The sequence below is a fragment of the Plecotus auritus genome (assembly GCF_963455305.1).
Source record: "Plecotus auritus genome assembly, chromosome: 13".
NCBI classification, from domain to species: Eukaryota; Metazoa; Chordata; class Mammalia; order Chiroptera; family Vespertilionidae; genus Plecotus; species Plecotus auritus.
In genome coordinates this window covers 19869377-19894450 of record NC_137779.1, presented here as the reverse complement: position 1 = coordinate 19894450, position 25074 = coordinate 19869377, and the positions used below count along the sequence as shown (strand labels likewise).

General features: G+C 46.3%; 1 protein-coding gene across 1 annotated transcript in view; it reads right to left on the bottom strand.

Annotated features, from left to right (window-relative positions):
• Positions 1–24252, bottom strand: part of TMEM45B (transmembrane protein 45B) — a 33273-nt gene extending 9021 nt beyond the window's left edge. Inside the window, exon 1 of the mRNA XM_080650369.1 lies at positions 24094–24252. The gene's annotated coding sequence lies outside the window, so the exon portion shown is untranslated. The remainder of the gene's footprint in view (positions 1–24093) is intronic.
• Between the last annotated feature and the right edge of the window lie 822 nt (positions 24253–25074).

Genomic DNA, 25074 nt, shown 5'->3' with positions numbered 1-25074 from the left:
AGCTGAATCGGACACTGAGCCTGCAGTTTCCCCAGGCGATCACAGTACTGCCTCACCAAGGATTAACACCCCTGCCTTCCCCCTCAGGGCCCGGATTGTCGGGGGACCAAGGGGAGGTAAGCACACGTGAAAGAGAAGTCAAATGGCCCATGGGGAGGTGCTTGACCATAGAGGCTTGTCAATCTAGCCGGCGAAAGGGACCATTGGTCGGGATGGGCCCATCAGTCCCGTGAAAGCTTCGGAAGTTGGTCAGTTATTTTGAAAAAACACCTGGTCCTTCCCAAGACCAAGATAATATAATCCCAGGGATGCCGGGCTGGCGTGGTTCAGTGGTTGAGCCTTGACCTTTGAACCAGGAGGTCGCAGTTCGATTCCTGGTCAGGGCACATGCCCGGGTTGTGGCTCGATCCCCAGTGTGGGGCATGCAGCGGCAGCCAATCAATGATTCTCATCATTGATGTTTCTATCGCTCTCTTCCTCTCTGAAATCAATAAAAATATATACTCAGGGAATATGCAGTCATCCAGTTGATTTGCATGTTCTCTCCTTAGCAACCATGTGGCCTTAGCAGCATGGCTGAGGGGACGGCACGAGGACTTCAAACGCCGGCTCCAGGTGGGAGCCTGGATCCAGCAGCACCGCACCTGATTGCAGCCAGAACAAGAGCTAAGCTCACCGACGGTGAGGAAGGCTGGCTTGGCCTAGCTTTAACGTGGCACAGACTCTCTGGACATTGGCCCTACTTCCTGGCCCCGATTTTCTATATTGGGACAGACAGATGGGACATTGGAGCCTTCTATTTTCACCCAAATAACTTTTACCAGCAGACCTCACTCTCCCTTGTGGGTCTCTGCTTTTTCTCACGACTCCACAAGGGCCCCACTTCCACCAGCAACACAGATGCCCCTTCTCCAAAGAGAGGACCCAGGACACGTTTATCTTTGCGGTAGGCAGTGCCACAGCAAAGGGAGAAAAAGGCCCAGCGGCTCAGTGGGCCTCCCGCGTCCTTCCCTGCAGGCATCTGTGGTCCCGTAGCCCCTGCACAGCCTCCGCCCGCTCCCCTCTAGTCTGGAGCCATTTCGCCTCGAATGGCTGTAAAGTTTTAGGGAAAAGGGAGCCTCTAAAGGTGGCACTGCTGCCTGAGCCCCCCAAACAGAGACTCCCTATTTTATTTTTAAATATATATATATTTTAATTGATTTCAGAGAGGAAGGGGGAGAGAAACATCCATGATGAGAGAGAATCATTGATTAGCTACCTCCTGCATGCCCCACACTGGGGATTGAGCCTGCAACCCAGGCATGTGCCCTGACTGAGAATTGAACTGTGACCTCCTGGTTCATAGGTTGATTGATGCTCAACCACTGGGCCACACCGGCTGGGCTGGAATAGTTATTTTAAAAGGCACCCGAGGAAAAGCAAAGCCAGAGCTTGGGGTGGGAGTCCTCAGCTCAGGTCTTATCTCAATGTCTAGAGAACCCTGGGAATGAACTCCAAATAGCTGTCTCCTCATCACAATATTGCCTTCCAGAGCCTTTACAAATTAACGAGGAACATCCTATAGAAGAACGGGCACAGACACGGAACACAATTCACAAATAACATCGATAAGGAATCTCACTGGAATTAAAGACATGCAAACGAATGCACAGTATCACTTTCACCTAATTTGAGTATAATTTGAAAAATTACAGAGATTTGATGCAGCTCTAACATAAATGAATATGGTCAACATGATTCAAATTCAGTAAAAGTCAAAATAGTTACATCAACACCACCTTATTCCACACAAGATTTCAGGCCTGGTTTCTTTTATCCTGGTTACAGTAGCATAGGCTATGGGATCAACGCGATGAGTTACACAGAATTTATTCAGAAGGAAAGTGTTTTTTTTTTTTTTTTTTTTTTTTTTTTGCGGCCTGGCTGGTGACCTAAAGCAATGCAGGGTGGGAGAAAAATAGCAGTTGATGGAGATCTAGAAGATACCACTTAGGAAGATAGAGCACCGCGGTCTGCACGGCCTACTCCAACCCTGCCGTCCCTGTGTCACTGGCTACAAGGTCAGGGCTGGTTCACACCGGATACATCCGCAGTTGAGGTTTCCACCCTTCATCAAGCGCTTTGGCAAGCTTCTAAAAAATGCTTACAGTTTTCAAAGTGTCAAATAGTATTTAAAGTTTTACAATGAAAGTAGCAGCCCCGTGTTCCCTCCTTCTCCCACCACAAACCACTTTGAATTCTGTTTTTTCTTCTTCTTCTGGTAATTTCCTCCATCGTTCTAGTTAATTCGTGCACACGGCCCTCTGTTAATCTACTGTTGTCCGGCCTTCTCTGTCAACTTCCTGGAGCCCTCCTACAGACTCTCTCCTTCACTTCACAGGCGTTACATTACACACATTGACTGAAATCATTAGCTACATTGTTATGGCTCTGTAAATCCAAAGTCCTTTCCAGGGCTCCAGGTGACCTGAGCTCTCTTTGATCTCTCCTCCCCCTCTATCCCTGCGACACAGGGTCCCCCGCTATTGCTTCAACAAGTACCACCCACTCCTGCTTCCGGGCTGTGCACTGTCTGTTATTTCTAAATCAATTTTCCCACGGAGCGCCGACTCTTTTCTCCTTCACTTTACTGGTGTCTCTGCTCAAATGTTTCTTTATTCCCTATTTTATGCAAAGTAGCAGATGTGTTCCACTTTCAATCCATATATACTTCTAAATTTCTTTAATGAATCACTATCTGTAGTACGTATTGATTTTTTTTTTTTAGCATCTATTTTGCCCACTAGAATGTAAGTTCCATGAAAGTAGGACTTGATCTGCTTTGTTTTTTATTTAACTTTTTTTTTAAAAATATATTTTATTGATATTTCACAGAGAGGAAGGGAGAGGGATAGAGAGCTAGAAACATCGATGAGAGAGAAACATCGATCAGCTGCCTCCTGCACACCTCCCACTGAGGATGTGCCCGCAACCAAGGTACATGCCCTTGACCGGAATCGAACCCGGGACCTTTCAGTCCGCAGGCCGATGCTCTATCCACCGAGCCAAACCGGTTTCGGCTTGATCTGCTTTGTTATTGCAGGTAGCTCTGTACTCACATAGGGTCTGACACATAGTATGTAAGCACTCCAATATTTGTGGGATGAGTGCTAATTGTCTATTTTTCCAGCAACCAAAGCAACACACATGCACAATTTCCTGAGATGGTAGTGGTAAACTGACTCATACTGGCACAAATTTCTCCTTTGGCCTGAGAGATGCTTTTTGTCATGCTGATGTATTGGCATGAAAGGGTTGTCAGGCTGAGAACTGAAGTTAACCGAGACATTTTTTCCATGAACAACTTGGTGGAGAACTGAGTTGTGGGAGATGGGAGACATTCGAGAACCGATGTTTGACTGTACTTGGAATCATACAGTCTGTACCTCTTCAAATTGGTTCCTCTCTTGGTAAACATGCATTTAAGTTTCTCCCATGTGGGGTTTTTTTTGTTGTTGTTGTTGTTGGCTTGATAGCTTATTTACTTTTAGTATTAAATAATATTCTAGTCCTGGATGGCATTGCTCAGTGGTTAGAGCGTCGGCCCACAAACTGAAGGGTTCGATTCCGGTCAAGGGCACGTATCTGGATTGCAGGTTCCCCACCCCTGTTGGGGTGTGTGCAGGAGGCAACCAACTGTGGCTCTCTTACATCAATGTTTCTCTCTCTCCTCTACTCCTCCTCCTTCCCTTTCACTCTCTATAAAATCAATGGAAGAAATATCCTCCAGTGAGGATTAATACACACCAAAAAAATTCTATTGTCTGGATGTACCACAGTTTATCTATTCACCTACTGAAAGACATCTTGGTTGCTTCCAAGAATTGGCAAGTATGAAGCTATTATAAACATGTGTGTGCAGGATTTTGTGTGGACATAAGTTTTTATCTCCTTTAGGTAAACACCAAGCAGTGAGATTACTGGATTACAGGGTAAGAGTATGTTCTGTAGAAACTGCCAATCTGTCTTCCAAAGTGGCTGCACCACTTTCATTCCCACCAGCAACAGACGAGAGTTCCTGTTGCTCCACATTCTCACCAGCACGTGGTGGTGTCCGTGTTCTGGATTTTGGCCGTTCTAATAGGTGTGCAATGGTATCTCATTGTTTTAACTTGCATTTCCCTAATGTCATCTGATGTGGAGCATCTATCTATATAAAACCCTAATATGCGGTGGGACGACCGGTCACTATGACGTGCACTGACTACCAGGGGGCAGGCGCTTAATGCAGAAGCTGCCCCCAGCCTGCAGGCCCCGACTGGTGACGGCGGGGGGTGGTGGCGGGGGGTGGTGCCGGTGAGTGGGCAGTGCCAGGCCAGTCAAGGCAGGTGCGAGGACCCCCGATTGCCCTGCCGGGTACCCCACAGATTGGCCGATCACTGGCCAGGCCTAGGGACCCTACCTGTGCACAAATTTTGTGCACCAGACCTTTAGTCTCTTCATAGGCTTATTGGATATCTTCTTTGGTAAAGTGTTTGTTAAGGTCTTTAGCTTGTTTTTAAATCAGGTTGTTTTCTTATCCAAAATAAACAAAGAACTCTTAAAATTTAATAACAGTCCTTTACAGATGTGTCTTTTGTAAATATTTTCTGTCAATCTGTAGCTTGTATTCTAATTCTCTTGATTTTGTCTTTTGCAGAGGAGAAAATGTAATTTTAAGTAAAGTCTAACTTGGCTGGCATGGCTCAGTGGTTGAGCATCAACCTATGAACCAGGAGGTCATGGTTTGATTCCCAGTTGGGGCACATGCCAGCGTGTGGGCTTGATCTCCAGTGGGGGGTGTGCAGAAGGCAGCCGATCAATGATTCTCATCATAGATGTTTCTATTTCTCCCTCTCTCGTCCTCTCTGAAATTAATTAAAAATATATGTAAAAAGTCTAACTTACTTTTTTTTTCATAGATCATGTCTTTGTTGTTGTATCTAGAAAGGATCACCATACCCACCTTCATCTAGGCTATGTTATGTTCTAGAAGTTTTCTACTTTTGCATTCTACACTTAAGCCTAGTGTCCATTTTGAGTTAATTTTTGTGGTCACCATAAAACAATTCTCCATTTTTATTTAATATGTAAGGCAGGCCCCTTTCAAGGTCAGGCCTATTATACACCTTTGTTTTTCTAGCCAGAAGTGCAGAAAAAACCAGCTTTGTCAGTGCTCCCTGCCCTTCTCCATTCTTCTGAGAGCAGTACCCCAAATGCAGGCCGAGTCCTTATCTGCCTCTGTGTCCATACCTGGGCCCACCCTCCCCTTCTCCCTGATTGAAATTTATATCAGTAGGGCCTGCCGCATGTCTGTAGAAACTACTTATGAATTTACTTAGGCTTCTTGGAAGGCTGAGTATCTTGATTTGATAGGGGAGAGAGAGGGAGGAGGTAGATTTCTTCCATTAACAAATTATTTGCTTAGTTTATTAGATTAGCTACATTACAGAACATATGGTAGAGATATAAGATAGGTCAGTCTTTATGAGGGAGTACAAGGCAATAACTAACCTCACATAAAAAATAAAAACTTAGACTTCTACCGAATTAGGGGGTGCCCACCAGCAGATGAGTGGATAAAAAAGCTGCGGTACATTCACACAATGGAATACTACAAAAATGAAGGCATCTCACCCTTTGCGACAGCATGGATGGACCTGGAGAGCATTATGCTAAGTGAAATAAGCCAGTCGGAGAAAGACAAATACCGTATGATCTCACTTACATGTGTAATCTAATGAACAAAATAAACAGACAAACGAAACAGAAACAGAGGCATGGATACATGGAACAGACTGACAGCTGAGGGAGGTTGGGGGAGGGTTGAAAAGTGGGAACTGGGTGAAAGAAGGTGAAAGGATTAGCCAAAGAACATATATACATAACCCACAGACACAGACAAGGGTGAAATTATGGCCAGAAGGGAGGGCGGGGCAGGGACTGGATGGAAGGGGGGGAAATGGGGACATCTGTAATAGTGCCCCAACAATAAAAATAAATTTTAAAAAAATGTAGACTTCTAATAACTTGGATGACAACATTCAAATAGGTTTAAGTCCCTAAGAATTCTAGCTTTAAAAAATAATTTAAAAAAATATTAAATTAAAAAAAGCAAACATTGAAGGAATGAGCTCTCTAGTATACACAGACTGGTGAGGGCCTTACACTCTAAAATGTATTACTCGAAGGAAAACCCACAGGTAGGAAAACATCAGAAGGTGCTTTTGCTAAGACAAGTCTCCTTAGGAAAACATCAGAAGGTGCTTTTGCTAAGACAAGTCTCCTTTTACATTTTAACATATTTACTCTTTTTTTGACATCACACGAGATAGAAAGCGAGCGTGACAGGGGGTCGGACATTCTGGAGAGGTAGTAGCTGGACGCGAAGGCTGGCCACCGAGAAGGCTGGTGCTGTGGCCAACTTTTCACTTCACCTCTAAAGAGATCGCTGGGGAAGGAACTTAATCTCAGTAAGAGGTTTGACATGCTTTTCCTTGTTCTTGTTTTCAACCATCTTCCTATCTACATTCTCGGTCTCTTTCATGTGAGGTAAGTGAAATGGAGGACAGGCTGACAGTGTTAGAAAGAAAAAAAAAGGAAGAGTGAGGAAGAGTGGGAGCGAGGAAGAGGCACAGAAGTAGAGAGAGGAGATGGTGGGCAGGAGAGATCATGGTTGATGCCACTCGCTTGGAGTTAAAAATTGAGCCCCGCCTGCGCTTCATGGTTGAGCATCGACCTATGAACCAGGAGGTCACGGTTTGATTGCTGATCAGGGCACATGCCCCGGTTGTGGGCTCAATCCCCAGTGTGGGGAGTTCGGAAGGCAGCCAATCAATGATTCTTTCTCATCATTGATGTTTCCATCTCTCTCTTCCTCTTCCTTCCTCTCTGAAATCAATACAAATATATTTAAAAAATACTTGATAACGGCACCCTTTGTTTTGTTTTTTTAAATAAAGTCCCTATTTTCCCTTTTTAAAAAAAATATATATTTTATTGATTTTTTTACAGAGAGGAAGGGAGAGGGATAGAGAGTTAGAAACATCAATGAGAGAGAAACATCGATCAGCTGCCTCCTGCACACCCCCTACTGGGGATGTGCCCCCAACCAAGGTACATGCCCTTGATTGGAATCGAACCTGGGACCTTTCAGTCTGCAGGCCGACGCTCTATCCACTGAGCCAAACCGGTTAGGGCCCTATTTTCCCTTTTGATGGGGAAAGTAGGAATAGTAAAGGAAGGGATGTATCTAGATGAGTCAGAGAATCAAAAAGAAGGAGCAAAGAGTGGATTTTGTTTTCTGCTTGGGCTCAGCAACCAGCATGAGGAGAGCTAAGGGTGTGGCTTTCACAGCAGGAGGAAGAGCTAAAGCCAACTGCTCCCAGTTTGTGATGACAGGATGCAAACGGTGTGGACTACCACCTATCACAGCACCTGGAACTCTGCTTAGTTCCCATCACAGCTTTGACTTCATGATGGGTCACCTTCACCTTGGACTATTACGCAGCCATGAAAAAGAATGAGCCAGACCAGTCGTTCACACGTCACAGCTGCGCTTGGCACTGCTGCCTCGTCACCTCACCCAAACTTCCCCAGCTTCACCGGGACCAGGTCATTCTCTCCCAGGGAGGGATGCCGGAAACCTTGAGATGGGCTTAGATTGGGAATGTGCAAACAGTATACTTAAAAGTCAAATCAACCAGACACCGTGGTCCTTCCTGCCCTAGAGTCTCTGGGAAGGGATTAAACCAACCACAAACGGGCCGAGGAAGGTGGAAACGGGGAAGATGTAAGTCAAGTGTTATGTTGGTCAGGTGTATGCTGGTTCTTAGATTTCCCTAAAGGAAACGCGGCTCCTAAACTGCCCTTTAAGGGGAGATGTGGTCCCAGCATGGAAAGAACACGACCTGCGGAGTGGCAAACCCAAGTGCAGTTCTGGTCTTGCCACTTCTACTGCCGAGTCCTTCGACCAGTCCCCCAACCTCTGCATGTCAGGACCCCTCCTTCTAAAATGGACATGAGCACCTACCTCAGAGGGATCCCGTGAGGATTAACTGAAAATGTCCCTGCTAACTAAGTTTTTTTCATTTAATTTTTTTATTGATTTCAGAGAGGAAGGGAGAGGGGGAGGGAGAGAGAGAGAGAGAAACATCAATGATGAGAGAGAATCATTGATCAGCTGCCTCCTGCATGCCTCCTACTTGGAATTGAGCCTGCAACCCATGCATGTGCCCTTGACCAGAATCCAACCTGGGACCCTTGAGTCCACAGGCCGATGCTCCATCCACTGAGCCACACGGCGAGGGCTAGAGTAAGTTTTTAATAAATGCCAGTTTCCTCTCTTCTCTGGCGTTCTTAAACCTGTTCCCACAATTCACAGGGGAGAAGCCTGGGCGTCTGTCAGGAGAAGTATACTTATTGAACTAAGGCTGATGCCCTTTGCTTTTAATAGCTGACCTCTCCCAAAGTGTGTGTGTGTGTGTGTGTGTGTGTGTGTGTGTGTGTGTGTGTGTGTGTGTGTGTGTGTCTCGCTGTTCTAATCCTGGAGAATGGGATGTGTATTGGTCAGTAGGGAAGTAGATCCTGGGGAGAACAGAGCATTTTACTGCAGAACCTGATCTTTATACTTCCTGATCCTGTCCTCCCAACAGAAACACTCACCTGGTTTCCATCTGAGTGTACTTTGGAATACAACCAACCCTGCCTGACTCAGCTTTCTGTTCCTCTGCAAATAACCAGGGCAACACCCTCCTTCCTCTGTGAGCTACTTGGTAGCAGGAGGCAGGGAAGCACAGGGACCATGTTGGCAGCCCTCCGTTGCCCACCGGCCGGTGTGGTGGTGGCCTAGTCCTGAACTCCTGGGAAGGTGTATCCCTGCTCCAAGGCCTGAGCGACTCTGGAGTCCATCCCTGTCTCCGAATTGACAGCGACTACCATCATTGTTATTTTCTCTGCAGGTGCAAGACCAGAATAACAGTGTGAACCTCGTTCTGGCACGAGCTCATGATGCTATTGAGCAAAATTACCATGAACAAGCGCTCATTTACCTCCTCGCTCAGTTTGGTTCCTATGCAAAGTATGGTCTCATTCCTGCTTTTACTTTTCTTTTTCCCATGGGAGCTTATTAAATACGAGACTCTGTGCTGGGTGCTGAGGAAATAATAACAGGAATAAGAAACGGGCCCTACACTCAAGTTTATAATCTAGTAGGGAGCTATATACTTGTGAAACAGTGCATGTCATGGGATATGCTGATAGCAGTCCTTGTGGACACGGAAGAATAACTCACCAGACACTCTGAGAGGCCTTCACAGAGGAGTCTGGCATTCGAGCTGGGCCCTTCTTGATGGCTTCTTTCAAACTGTCATGAAAATTAGGCAGTCTTATTGGAATCTTTTTTGCTGTTGTTGTTAATCCTCACCCAAGAATATTTTACCATTGATTTTTAGAGAGAGCGGAAGGGAGGGGGAGAGACAGAGAGAAACATCTATGTGAGAGAGACACATTGATTGTTTGCCTCCCACATGTGCCCCAACCAGGGCCAGGGATCAAGCCTGCAACTGAGGTATGTGCTCTTGACCGGAATCGAACCCAGGACCCTTCAGTCTGTGGGCTGGTGCTTTATCTACTGAGCCAAACTGGCTAGGGCTGGAATCTTAAATTAAAGACTGAAATTCACTTCTCAAGATCTAATAAAGAACACCGGCCTCTGAGTTACAAGACCTAGGTTCTAGTCCAAATTCTGCTATGAGCTCACTCTGTGACCTTGAACAAGATATGTAACCTCTCAGGATCATAATGTCCTTGTTTGTTAAAGGGGTAGTTTGGAAGAGGTAATCTCCATGGCATTTCCTGGTTCTAAAATACCTTTCTTCCTTTGTTCCTAACACATTACACAAATGAATGAAGTGAAAAAGGAAAAGAAATTAGAGCAAGTTTAGTCCTGGTGGGGGAGAATGGAGCTAAGGTTATGGGTTCTACCAACAAAGAAGCAGTCACTTGAGCATGCTTTAGACTGAAGGAGGCATCTCTGAACTTGAAAGGTTGGCTCATATTTTTACAAAAAAAAATATTTTTATTGAATTCAGAGAGGAAGGGAGAGAGAGAGAAACATCAATGATGATAGAGAATCATTGATTGGCTGCCTCCTGCACGCCCCACACTGGGGATCAAGCCCGCAACCTCGGCATGTGCCCTGACTGGGAATTGAACCATGATCTCCTGGTTCATAGGTTGACACTCAATCATTGACCCACACTGGCCAGGCAAGGTTGGCTTATTTTTTAAGCAAAAAGGGAAAAAGTTTAGTATATTTTTCCTACTTTCTCTACTACCAGGGAACTTGTTCAGCACTTACATCAGTGAACAAGGTGGATGCTGGCTTCTACTCCATTCAATAGCTCTTGTCAGGTGCAAACACCTCCTTCTATTTCCCATAGACGAGTTTTTGAAAACACATCACTTCCCTCAAAACCTGAGTTCACTTCATATTGTTTCATTCAATGGAAACCTTTAAAACATTATCTCAGTAGACCTCTCTTGTTCTTGACACTACTTTGTAGTCAACAGGGTCAACTAGTCACTTATCTTTGAAATTATCTACTCCTTTTGCTTTCATGACACTATTCTCTCCTGGTTCTCTTCATCTTCCATAATCTTCTTCCTCCCTTTTAAGGAGTCCTCTTCTTTTGTCTGCCTCTTTAAACACGAGCTGTCTCTGGCCCACTCTTGTTTTATATGTCTTCGTCTTATAAGAATTCATACACACCCATGGCTCCATTAACAGTTGCATGCTGATGACTCCCATGACTATCTCTAGCCCTGAGCTCTTCTCTAAGTTTCAGACTCCTGAATCTAACCTGCCGAACAGACAGGCACACACATAAACACACAGATACTTCTCAGTCACCTTCACATCAACATGTTCCAAATGGAGCTCATCCTCCTTTCCCACCAAACTGGCTTTTCTGTATCCCAAACTTGGGCAATGGCTTAACACCCAGTCACTCTGATAGCCAGGATCCTGGGAGTCATCCTAGACTCCTTTTTTTAAAAAAATATATCTTATTGATATTTTACAGAGAGGAAGGGAGAGGGATAGAGAGCTAGAAACATCGATGAGAGAGAAACATCGATCAGCTGCCTCCCGCACACCTCCTACTGGGGATGTGCCCGCAACCAAGGTACATGCCCTTGACCGGAATCGAACCCGGGACTCTTCAGTCCACAGGCCGACGCTCTATCCACTGAGCCAAACCGGTTTCGGCCTTAGACTCCTCTTTGTCCCTCACTCTGCCCTGCAGGGTCCCTGTTCCCCAAGAGACTAAAAAAAACAAACTCTGCTTATTTAGTTTCTCCACATTTTCTGGTGTTCCCTCTTTCCTTTCTGTTCCTACAATTATTTCACGTAGGCTCACAGTGTCTTTTTCTTGGACTACTGCAATGCTTCTAAGTCTTGTTGCCCATCAGTCTTTCCACTTCTGCAGCCACAGTCATCTACCTACAGTGTAAATCTGACTATACCACCATAGAATTTAAAATATTTCATTGATTGCCCTGGCTGTTGTGGTTGGAGCAATGACCCATACGCCAAAGGTGACGGGTTTGTTTCCCAGTCAGGGCACATACCCGGGTTCGGTCTCCGGTCGGGGTGCGTGTGGGAGACAACCAATTGATGTTTCCCATCAGTGTTTCTCTCCTTCTCTCTCTAAAACCAATAGAAAATTTAAAAAATATTTCATTGACTAATCGCCACATGGATGTAGCCCACTCCCCTTTGCATTTCATATATAGTAGTCTCTCCGTATCTGCAGGGGATACATTCCAAGAGCCCTAATGGATACTTGAAACCATGGTTAGTACCCAAACCTATATATATTTTTTCCTACCCTATAATAAGTTTTATAAATTAGGCACAGTAAGAAACTAACAACATTAGAGTAAATATAAAAATATACTGTAATAAATAATGTCAATGTGGTCTCTCTTAAAATATCCTCTTGTACTCTACTACTCACCTCTTCACTTAAAGGAAGCACTTCCTGGCTTCTCTTTGGCATGTCCGAATAGCCAGCATCACTACTCTTACACTTTGGGGCCACTCGTAAGTAAAATAAGGGTGACAGGAACACAAGCATCGGGGTCTGAGACAGTCAATCTGATAATTGAGGTAGATCCTCTAAGTGACTAACGAGGGGGAACAATAGTGTGGAGATGTTGGACAAAGGCATGATTCACAGCCGGATGGGAAGGAATGGAATGGCATGAGATATCATCACACAACTCAGAATGGCATGCAACTTAAAATTTATGAATTGTTTCTTTCTGGAATTTTCCATGTAATATTTTCGGGCCGTGGTTGACTGTGAGTCACTGAAACCAGGGAAAGTGAAACTGTGGCTAAAAGGATCTACCGGTTAAAGGACTTGGCTCTTTGCCCGCCTCTCCATCCTCATCTCCCCTTTTCCCCCAACACAAACCTTCAGGGTGCACTTTGCTCAGGCTAGTCTCTCCACCTAGTATGTCCTTTGCAATTTTCTTCACCTGACTTAACCTTTGCTCAGTTTTCAACACGTGGGCCTTATTTCCTTTAGAAAGTCCTATGTGAATTCCAGGTTGGGTTACGTGTGCCACCTCTGTGCTACCATAGTACCTTATACATATCTTGATTTGTATCATTTACTTGTCACATTAAAATTACACATTTACATGTCTTACTCACTAGACTAGTGGCTCCTCAAAAGCAGACCTTATCTGCTTCATCTTCAACTTCCCAAGGCTGAGCACAAAGCCGGGCATATAATAACAGTTCTTGATCTGAAATGAACTGATGCAGCTTAGCCTTAACCCTAAATCACGAGGAAACTATCATCTAAATCCAGTCATTAGTAAGGTTGCTGGGGCCAGTACTTTCTCATAGAATTTTTAGAGCTAGATGCGTCCTTAAAAGGGTCATCTAGTACTGTGCCTCTTGGGAGTAGGTAAGCAAAGGAATATCTGAAATCACAGGACCATTATGGTACATCATCCTGGAGTATCAATTTCACCTAAAGATTTCGCGGAATATGACTTTCCTGGTAAACCAGATAGAGGTGGATTTTAGAGTATCATACACATTCAGGCATTAAGAATGACTTCAGCCCTAACCGGTTTGGCTCAGTGGATAGAGCGTCGGCCTGCGGACTCAAGGGTCCCAGGTTCGATTCCGGTCAAGGGCATGTACCTTGGTTGCAGGCACATACCCAGTAGGGAGTGTCCAGGAGGCAGCTGATCAATGTTTCTCTCTCATCGATGTTTCTAACTCTCTATCCCTCTCCCTACCTCTCTGTAAAAAAATCAATAAAATATATTTAAAAAAAAGAAAAAAAAGAATGACTTCAGCTTATATTCTAGGCTGTCCTCAGCTGAGCCTCCATGTCATGGGGGCACACATTCTATGGTGAGTGGTAGTGTCTGAGAAACATGAATGGACAGATCATGGTTTTACACAGTAGTTTAGTTCTTGACTAGAGCCTTTCATATAAAAATAAATAGCACCAGCGAGACTGAAGCACAGAAGCCAGAGGAGAGAGGTTTGTCATCCTGGGCTTGCGTTATGTCCTTTGCAATTTGCTTCACTGGACTTGCCTTTGCTCAGTTTTCAGCATGTGGGCCAGATTGACTGTCTCAGACCCCGATGCTTGTGTTCCTGTCACCCTTATTTTACTTACCAGTGCCCGCAACCAGGGTACGTGCCTGCGTTAGGCAGGCAGGTCTTCTGAAACAGCACATCACTGTGTTTTATTATTACAGACTATTCCAAATGTTAGATAAAGGTAGGGGAGAGGAGGCAGAAAAACAACATTAAAACACAACAAAGAGAAGGCTTGGGTCAAGGTGGGGGCCAGATCAAAGAGAGTGGAAGGAAAGGAAGGACGGGAGAGGTGCGATGTGGAGCATGAAGAAAAAAAATTCCAAATAGGACTGTGGTTAAAGATGGAGCTGTCTGCAGGGTTTTTGGTGATAACCTCAGAAATTATTACATCTTTAGTAAAATGACATGGGGGAGTTTTCACCCCTGGAAGTTCTACCTGGAGTCCTGGTAGTTTGACAACTTCCTGGTCTGTTACCTTCCAGCTGTTCCATCTATCAACTTTGAGGAGGAGGGGAGTGACATAAAAAGGTGCAGAAGAGCCTGGCAGGCATGGCTCATGTTTGAGCGCTGACCTATGAACCAGGAGGTCATGGTTTGATTCCTGGTCAGGGCACATGCCCGGGTTGTGGGCTCCATCCCCACTGTGGGGAGTGCAGGAGGCAGTCAATCCATGATTCCCTCTCATCACTGATATTTCTACTTTTCTCTCCCTCTCCTTTTCACTCTGAAATCAGTAAAAACATATTTTTAGAAAAAGGTGCAGGAGAAACAGAGGAAACAGCAAGGGGACATGTAGGAAGGGCTCATTTAAGTTTAATTTACTTTTTTGATTTTTCACAGAGAGGAAGGGAGAGAGAGAGTTAGAAACACTGAGAGAGAAACATTGATCAGCTGCCTCCTGCACACCCACTACTGGAGATGTGCCCGCAACCAATGTACATGCCCTTGACCGGAATCGAACCTGGAACCCTTCAGTCCGAAGGCCGACGCTCTATTCACTGAGCCAAACCGGGTAGGTAGGAAGGGCTCATTTAAAAAGGGTAATGAAGTGAACTGAAGACAAGCCACATCAATCCGGAGCTTATCATGCATCAGGCATTATTCTAGGACCGGTGATGGAGGAACAGGGAGAGCAAGACTGAACCCCAGCCTCCAAGGAATTGGCAAGTCTTCTTTGAAGGTGCCCGAGAAGGAAAAGCCCACAGTAGAAACCCCAGTATCTAACGCGGAAGCTTCCTCAGCTGAGAGCGATGAATCTGCCTCACGCATAGACTCGGGTCAGGCTGCTCAAGGGGAACCGGCATGGATTCGGAGAGTGGCCTTCAGGGACAGAAATCCTCTCCCAGATCCTATGACCAAGAAGTTCTCCAGAGGTACTAGGACAGTCTTTCCCCGGTAAGGCCTCCTAAAGAAAAATTACTAGGCGAATTATGCTTTTCCATCTCAACTAATTCATCTCCTAAACAGCCTGTTAGGACCTACCCTGGCATGAGATAGAGCTTCTTCAAAGCCCCTAATTTATTCTGGGTTCCTAAGTATTTCATTATGGGTGGGGAATACATGTTTTGGAAATCTTTACTCCAAAACAATTATTTGTACATATGTACATTGCCCTAGAACAGTGGTTGGCAAACTGCGGCTCGCGAGCCACATGCGGCTCTTTGGCACCTTGAGTGTGGCTCTTCCACAAAATACCACGGCCTGGGCGAGTCTATTTTGAAGAAGTGGTGTTAGAAGAAGTTTAAGTCTAAACATTTTGGCTCTCAAAAGAAATTCCAGTCGTTGTAACTGTTGATATTTGGCTCTGTTGACTAACGAGTTTGCCGACCACTGCCCTAGAATCTCTCTTTTTATTTTTCTAAAAAAATATATTTTTATTGATTTCAGAGAGAAAGGGAGAGATATAGAGAGATAGAAACATCAATGATGAGAGAGAATCACTGATTGGTTGCCTCCTGCATGCCCCCTACTGGGGGGGATCTAGCCCACAACTCAGACATGTGCCCTTGGCCAGAATCGAACCTAGGACCCTTTAGTCCGCAGGCCAACGCTCTATCCACTGAGCCAAACCGGCTAGGGCACTTTTTATTTTTTTAATAGGAAAGAACTCAGTCTTCATGGAAGCCTCTGATGGTCTCTGTGACAGACAGGGACACTGAGGGGCACACAGGTGACAGAAGCACCAGGTACTCTAAAGTGGGTGGAGTCAGAACAAAAAGTCTGACTTTGAACCCTAGACTACCACTTAGCTTCCATAAAACAAGAATCTCTACTGCTAAAGAAATTATATAATAAATAAATCTAAGTTATTAGTGGCCTTTTCTCAAATGGCTAGAGATAGGGCCTTTTTAAAAAAATTCTTTATTAATTAAAGGGCCTTTCTTTTTTTTAAAAAAAATATATATTTGTATTGATTTCAGAGAAGAAGGGAGAGGGAGAGAGATGGAAACATCAATGATGAGAGAGAATCATTGATTGGCTGCCGCCTGCACGCTTCACACTGGGGATTCAGCCTACAACCTGGGCATGTGCCCTGACTGGGAACTGAACCATGACCTTCTGGTTCATAGGTCAATGCTCAATCACTGAGCCACACTGGCTGGGCTAGAGATAGGGCCTTTTTAATGAGAAACTGATTATACTAGACAGTGGTCAGCAAACTCATTAGTCAACAGAGCCAAATATCAACAGTACAACGATTGAAATTTCTTTGGAGAGCCAAATTTTTTAAACTTAAACTTCTCCTAACGCCACTTCTTCAAAATAGACTTGCCCAGGCCGTGGTATTTTGTGGAAGAGCCACACTCAAGGGGCCAAAGAGCTGCATGTGGCTCGCGAGCCGCAGTTTGCCGACCACGGTACTAGGAAGCGGCTGGAGACATAACGATAAGCCAGCAAAAAACGTGCTCTGCCCGATCACCCTGCAATGAAGCTTGCCACCCTACAAACACCCCAGGACTGCATTTTAGTATGCCGTTCTTATTTTCAGTCCACCATTCTGAAACTTGGACATTTCAAGAAAGCTCCCAACATAAAAGGCAGAACCAAAAATAACAGAGACTTTGAAAATAAACAGACGCCGTAGGCAGCTGATGAACACTTAAAGTGTAGAAAAAAAATACCAAGTTAATGTTCTCAGACACAGGAGGAGATATTGTGTCCATGAAATAAAAACAGGATGCCTTAAAACAGAACATGCAGAAGGCTCCGGACCCAAATAAAAGCCCTTGGGAATTACACATGTCATGGTAGAAGCAGAAAAATGTCATCGGCGGGTTGGGAGATTTAGTAGAACTAAAAGACAGGAGACAGCTTTGAACATGGGGAAAGATAAGCGACTCAGAGGGTGGATCCAAGAGACCCAACATCTAAGGAATTAATGTTCCAGAAAAACGGGAAATGATAAAACAAGAAAACCACCCAGAACTGCAGGATATGATTTTTAGATGGAAAAGGACTTGAAAGTACCTGGAACAAAGACGGAAACAAATAAACAAACACATCCTATCAGTAACTAAGGACGTGGGGATATACCAGAACAGGAGGAATATAGAAAAGAAAACCCTACAAACTCCCAGAGATCAAAACAAAATCCAAGGGACCAGAAGTCAGAACGGCATCACCTTCTCAACAGCACTCCAAGGAGGCGGGAGAAAATGGAACAGTGATTCCAAAATGGAGAGGAAGCTATATCCAGTTAATACCCTCTATCCAGCCACCATCCGCCAAGTGCAGAGGAAGAAAACGGACATCTTAAATGCGTAACGTCTCAAAAAGCAGCCACGTCCTGTGGGGCCTGACTTCTCCATAATTTGGGGAGCACTCTTTACGGGAAAAAAAAATCATAAGATTGCGAATACAAAATTGGGTGTGCAAGTGAATATTTATTCAGATTGAGAAAAGAAATCACCAGAAATCGGAGCCATGGAGGTTCAGGACTCTTTTAAAATCTATTTAGGAAATTGACCAAAAATGCTTCTTTTAGAAAAAAATATTTTTATTGATTTCAGAGAGTAAGGGAGAGATAGAGAGATAGAAATATCAATGATGAGAGAGAATCATTGATCGGCTGCCTCCCCACGCTGGGGATCAAGCCTGCAACCCAGGCACGTGTCCTGACTGGGAATCAAACCGTGACCTCCTGGTTCATAGTTTGATGCCCAACCACTGAGCCACACCGGCTGGGCCAAAACGCTTCTTGGTGGCAACCTGGCTTTTCCTCCCCACCCAACACCTGGCAGCAGTTCTCAGCCCTCCCAGGGGCCCATAAGCTTTGTAAGCTGCAGGATAAACCTGCTCTGTCTCCACGTGCCTTTTCTCAGGAAGCTGTGCTCCAGCAAAGCCAAGGAGTGAGAAGTCATGGAATCCAAGGAACAGGAATCCAGGCATTCCCAGGCTGGTAGCGAGGGAGCTCCCGGTATCACAGGGGCTCAGAGAACAGCCTGGGGGGCTGAGCAGGGAAGTTTCCAAGACAGAGATAAAATCAAAGTGGCTACGTGATGTTTAACTCCACTGAGAGGAATTTTACCACCCTGTCAACGTTTGAGCAAGAATTCGTAATGAATACTCAAGAAACTAAGCAAATGGAAGAAGGTGAAGCAATTACTAACTCCAGGGGATGGGAAAAGGTTGACCGGGAAAGGAAGTGCAAAAATCATGGTTTATTGCCCTGACTGGTGTGGCTCAGCTGGTTGGTTACCAATTCCTGGTCAGGGCAGATCCCAGGTAGGAGGCCTGCAAAGAGGGAGGGGGTCAGTGCTGTGCTCTCACATCGATGTTTCTCTCTTCTCCCTTCCTCTCTCTCTCTAAAATCAATCAACTATTCTTTTTTTAAAAAAATCATGGTTTATCAAAAGGCACAGTTGTGAATAATATCTGCATAGTCAGAATAATGTGAACACTAATTAAACATTGCTGTATTAAACATAAGTAGAATATCTTGGGATCTTGCAAGACACAGAGGTCAGTATGAGATAGAATAAAGGAAGCTGAATCCTCATCCTCCAAGGTAGGAAGTTAACAGATAGTATCTAGAACTGGAAAAAGAAAAAGAAACAGCCAGTAGCATGCTATTTGGCAATATGGTGGTAAATATGAGAAAAAAAAAATAGCCCAAAGCATTACAAGTAGTCGCCTATAGGGGGCAGTTCAGTACGGGCTCCATAAAGACAGAACTATACATTTATTTATGTTGACCAAAATATAAAATTTAAAAAATGAAGTAACGAAACAGGAATTTTAGGGGACTACAGGCAGGCTTAGGGAACTTTTAGAATTGGGGTCCATGGAAAAACACAGGGCTACCGATTGGGAGAAGGTACATCTCCATAACACAAGGAAGCCAGGTGCAGGGAGCAGCAACAGTTGCATTTACATAAGACAAGGGAGCTGGAAGTAGCCAAAAAGGTCTATACTTACAAAATGAAGAAGAAGGAAGGAAGCCAGAAAGAAAAGAACAATGAGGGAGGGGGGCATCACATTTTCCATGTGGTGTTTGACCTTTGAGCTCAGGAGTAACCATAGTAACCAGTCTAAGGGAATAGTGACCCATCAGGGGATATCAAGGCACCAGGATCTGCAGCCTTTATAAGCCGTAGAGAAAAAGAACTCAGTGGGACCCTTTACCCCGCCCCATGTGGGAGTCCATTCCGTGGGATTCTTTCCCTCTCCCCACATGGGAGTCTGTACTTGTTCTTCAATAAATCTCCACCTTTGCTATACCACCCTCTGTCCATGGATTCAGTCTTTGACTCTGGCGGACAAAGAATCCGGGTTCCAGTCCAAAAATTCCGTTTCAGTAATGTCCTCAAGAGGAGTGACACAGAAAGCTGTTGGAAATACAATGAGGTGTCCCTGCTACAGCACCCCCAATTCAATGTTTTTTTTAAGTTGTGCTCCTGCAAACACTTGCATTTCAATTACCCAGAGGGCTGTTTATTATTCAGATTCATAGGCCCGTCCCAGACTTAAGTAACCAGCATTTCCTGGAATGGGCTTCAGGCTCTATAATTTAAAAAAGGCCCTCCAGACCCACCACGTATCTACTGCTCGTTAGTAAACCAAAGAAATAAATAAACAACCGATGTAGAAGACAAGAAAGAGTCAATGGCTCAGAAAACATACGAGGGCAAACTCGGGTAACTGCCTCCCCAATCACCATTCTTTCTCCCCTCTTCCTTCTTAACAGATCCCCTGTTTGGTTGCATTGGCATTATGTCTGACAAAGCACTAAATCCTCTCGGGCTCTCAGGAGTGGCTATGGGACACAGTCCTTTACATGAAGGAGGTGTAGGAAGTTGACTGGGTGGGGCTTTCAGGAAAGATCTTGTTTTATAAAAAAAAAAAAAAGGGGGGGGGGACAGACTCAGCTGGTACCTGCCTTCCGCCCTCTAGATAACACGGAAGAGGTGCGTGTCCTTCAGGGAGGATGCAAGCTGCCGCCAAGGACAGCGGTGCAGGAAGGCAGAGGGACTGCCCGGCCCTGATTTCTCAGCTCCAGACGCCTAGTTCTTTGTGAAAAACAATCTCCTTACTAAGTCACTGGAGTAGGGTGAGCTGTGACTGTAGCTGAGTGACATCTCGCAGGTGTCCAAATGTTTATCTGATAGTTTTTTTTTTAAAATATATTTTATTGATATTTTACAGAGAGGAAGGGAGAGGGATAGAGAGTTAGAAACATCGATGAGAGAGAAACATCGATCAGCTGCCTCCTGCACACCCCCTACTGGGGATGTGCCTGCAACCAAGGTACATGCCCTTGACTGGAATCGAACCTGGGACCTTTCAGTCTGCAGGCTGACGCTCTATCCACTGAGCCAAACCGGTTTCAGCTATCTGATAGTTTTTTTAAAATCATTTGAGGAATTTAATATACAAAGAATTGCAAACAATAACATTCAACACCCAGAATTCATAATGGTGAACATTTCTTCATATTTGTTTCTGCATTTTTTTAATTGAGTGAGATCATTATTATCTATTATGAATAGTACAGATATGACTAAACTCATCTTTTCCCAACACCTAATATTCCTGTTATTCTTCTAACCCAAGAAGCAACTATTTGCTAGCTACTGAACGTGTTTCATTGAGTGCCTACTACAGGCCCTGTGCTGGGAATAGCACATGGGCCAGACACGTAAAGCTCTTTCCTTCGTGGAACATGGGATATAGCAAGAGTAGAATAATCTACAGGAGTTTGAGTCCAGGATTCAGGGAAGCTATAGTTTGCTGTCACAGACTACTCTCCTTCGCCCCAAAAAAGCAATAGAGTCAAACTAAAGCAGTTGACTTATGTATCTAGGAAATCCTCAAATACCCCATGCCAGAAAGAACAGGAGTCTGAACATCAGCAGTCCTAGGTTTTAGCCACAATTCTTCAGCAAAGTAGATTTGGGGAAGCAACAGACATACTTTCTCAATTTTTCCTGAATCCACCTTCCTCCGCCCGCCCCGCCCCCCCCTTTGGAAAACAAGAAGATTGAGCTTGATCATCTTTAAGGCTATCCTCAGCTCTAAAATACTTTTGTGATGACATTGAAAAAATGATGGGCATGAACTATACCAAACAAGAATTCTCTAAATTTATATTCTAAGACAGTGGTTCTCGACCTTTCTAATGCCGCGACCCTTTAATACAGTTCCTCATGTTGTGGTGACCCCCAACCATAAAATTATTTTCGTTGCTACTTCATAACTGTAATTTTGCTACTGTTAATGAATCGTAATGTAAATATCTGTGTTTTCCGATGGTCTTAGGCGACCCAGTAGCAAAATTACAGTTATGAAGCAGCAACGAAAATAATTTTATGGTTGGGGGTCACCACAACATGAGGAACTGTATTAAAGGGTCGCGGCATTAGAAAGGTCGAGAACCACTGCTCTAAGAGTTCAAGTCAGAGAATAGATTAAATACATGTTCAGGAAAGACAAATCACAACTCCTCACCCCATAAACAAATACACACACACGCACGCACGCACGCACGCGCGCGCACACACACCCCACCCTGGACATGCTGTGCTATTTGGGAGAGCTCCGTTTTGCATCCTAGCTGCCACCTAACAGATGGATAAGCCCAGGCCAGATTCTCTGAATCTCGAAGTTTCAATGTCCTTATTTATGAAATCGGCTACTCCTCTCCCCTTACAGTGCTGCTTGTGGAAATCACCTTGTTCTCTGAAAAGCCCCCTTATGATGTGATAAGACACTGGAAATGGCTTATAATATCTACATCCTGCCAGGGAAACACACGCGTGTGCTTTGATAGCTTCCGTTTAATCTGTCATCACCCAAGGCTGATGGGTCTTTTGAGCGTCCTTCTCCCTGGTGACCCATTTTATTTTCACACAAGAGGACAGACAAGAGAAGCAAAAACAGCTAAAATGCAAACCACCTACTTGCCTGAGCCCCAGTGACGGTTTGGGGGAGAGGGTGGGTGGTTAGAAGGGAAGCCCAGTTCAAATACAGTGTGGGACCACTTACCCATGGCCCCTGATGGCTCACGTGCAGCACTGTACCGTACTGTGAATAATCTGGTTTCTGTTTTATGACCGGTCTACAGAAAAAAACCATGGATACGAACTCTGTCTACATATGCAGTCATTAGCTGATGACACAGGAGTGACTTTAGTTCCTTACCCACATTTATAAGAAGTTTCACAATAGCAGGAACTTTGGCTATGGGCGTGGCTCCACATAGGGTAAAACTGCCCTTATCCATATCAACCGGCAGAGACCTTTGAGGACAAGCGATAACCCTTTCATTATAGCCAACCTGGTAACACCTGTACTTTGACCAATTAAGCGCAGCAGCCGATGTTAACCCAAAGGTGGCAGGGAAAAAAGCAAGCAGGTCTGTTCACTTTACGTTTCCTCCCCAGCCTTTGCCCAGTTCCAACGATCTCCTAGCGCTGTTTGCTGAGATTAGGCAAGAGACACAACCAAGGACACACCGGGGAAATCGCCAAATAGAATAACGTGCTGCACGTGAGATTAAACAGCTTCTCCCTGGCCATCCCAGCCCACGGCCGCCAGGGGGGCGAGGGGGGAGCCCACGGGATGGGAGGATCCATGGCCCCCGGAGCTAAGTCACCGGTGGTGCTATGTCCACCTCCCACGGAAGAAGTGAGAGGAAATCAAAGCTCCTTAATGAAGGAGATCGTGCGCCTGGCTCCCCAGATACCCAAACAAATACCGCACAAGCAGAAACCACGCCTCACCGCGCCTCTGTGAGGCGCTCTCCCCGGGAAACCCAGGGGCCACACTGGATACATCCCACATAAAATCCACCTGCCCCGGACACGCTGGGAGCCAGGGTAAGCCGCCATCACCAAGCCCACACACCAGGGCCTGGAGAACACCCTTCCTCGGAGGCGCCCCGCTTCCTATCTCTGTATCAGATTCGTTCCTTCTGAACACCAAGCCACGCTCCCTGTTCAAGTGAATGCAAAAGCTCAGGCACCATCCCTAAGCCACTTGATGAGCCAGGCAGAGGGATGGGTGGGGCGGTGGGGCAAAGGAGACGGGGAGAGGGGGGCAATGGTAGAAAGTGGGGGGCAGGTGGGAGAGAATGTGAAGGAAATGGTCATTTCTGGGGCGTTTTTACTAGAGGTGCCTGGCTAACTTTTCATAAAGCCACAGGTTTCCTTACTGAAGCGCAAATGTTTCCCTCATCTAGGCTGGGTCCCATCTCCTGGAGACCCAGGCAGGGTCCCCCCAAACCTGTTTCTAGGTCCCGCAAACCTCTCCAACCAGCGCTAATGGCACCTCTGGCTCCTGGATCCGTTTCTACCCACCCGGCTACTAGCGGAAGCAGAACAAAGGCTCCGGAGACGTTATCAACCAACCAATCAATCAATCAATCAATCAATCAATCGCCTCTGATTATTAGATTCCTGGCTTCAGGGCAGGACTTGGTTGGTGGGTTCAGGCGCCTGAGAAGTGACAGTGGGGCTCTTCAGCCCACCGTCCTGTCGAACCACGAAAGCAGCCCCGGCCTCTGGGCCAGGCACCGGTCGTCACCGCCCCGGAGTCTCTAACCCGCGGGGGAATGGACTGCAGGGGCTTCGCCCTTCCCAGCTCCTCTCACGCGCAACACGGGCAACGCAGCCAATTCCTCCCAGCGCCGCAGGCGACGGCAGAGGGGCGCTGGGGTGGGGGGAGCGTCCCCAACCGTGAGCCTCCCAGCGTTTCCCACCTAGGCAACGTCCGAGGCCCTCCCCATCTGAGCCCCTAGGCATCCGAGCCCCCTCCCCGTCTGAGCGCCCTGTGTCCGAGCCCCTCCCCGTCTGAGCGCCCTAGGCATCCGAGCCCCTTCCCCCTCTGAGCGCCCTCTGTGTCCGAGCCCCTTCCCCGTATGAGCGCCCTCTGTGTCCGAGCCCCCTTCCCGTTCGAGCCCCCTTCCCGTTCGAGCCCCCTGCCCACAGCGGGCATCTCACCTGTTCTGAGTGCCCAAGCGACCCGCTGGCGCGCTGCCGCCAAGGAGCAGGTGCGAGCGCTCCTCCCGCCTGCGCCCAGGCTCTATCTAGCCTGCACTCCCCGCCCCTGACCGCTCCTCCCCGCCCCTGTTCACGAGCCTTTCCTTCCTTCTCAAAGCCCTCACTTTCCTCCACGCCCCTGACCTCCACCTGCTGGGTTCCCCGCCCCCGCACTCCTTAAGATGTGCGCTCCCCAGGGTCCATGGGCACGCACTGCGAGCAACTGTGACCTCCTAAGGTGCAAAGTAATGACAGAGCCTGGGAGGTGGCGGCCAGGACTAGGAGAGAGGCTGAGCTGAGGAAGAATGTGTCATATCCTGGACCAGAAGCCAGCGCTGTAGTTTAAGCTGGGTGCAGCTACACCAAGCTCCCTCCCTCCTTTCCTTCCTTCCTTCCTTCCTTCCTTCCTTCCTTCCTTCCTTCCTTCCTTCCTTCCTTCCTTCCTTCCTTCCTTCCTTCCTTCCTTCCTTCCTTCCTCCCTCCTCTCCCTCCCCTCCCTCCCCCCTCAAATCTGCCACTGCTAGGGAGGCACAGTTCTGGGTGCTGGGGTTAGAGTCCTTGCCCTGAAAGAGTGGCTTCCTACTAAGAAATGCTAATTTTCTTTGTAGCATCAGGTGGCCTCAATGTTCTCATCTGTAAGTGAAGGGTTGGCTGAGTTGAATTTCCCCCCTTGTTGCTCATCAATCCCTGTGGAAGCTGAAAGCACGCAAGAGCTCAGGCTCCACCTCAGACCTAGCGATGGGAATCTGGGAGGAGTGCTGGCAGGTGTTCCAAGCGTCAAACACGCAGGCGGGCGGCGGGCCCCATGCCTCGTTTAAATATCCAGGTCCTGGCCGCCGCCTCCCAGGCTCTGTCATGACTTTGCATCCTAGAGGTCACAGTTGGTCGCAGTGGGTCCCCATGGACCGGACCCTCCGGCTGCGAGTTGGACATGCTTGGCTG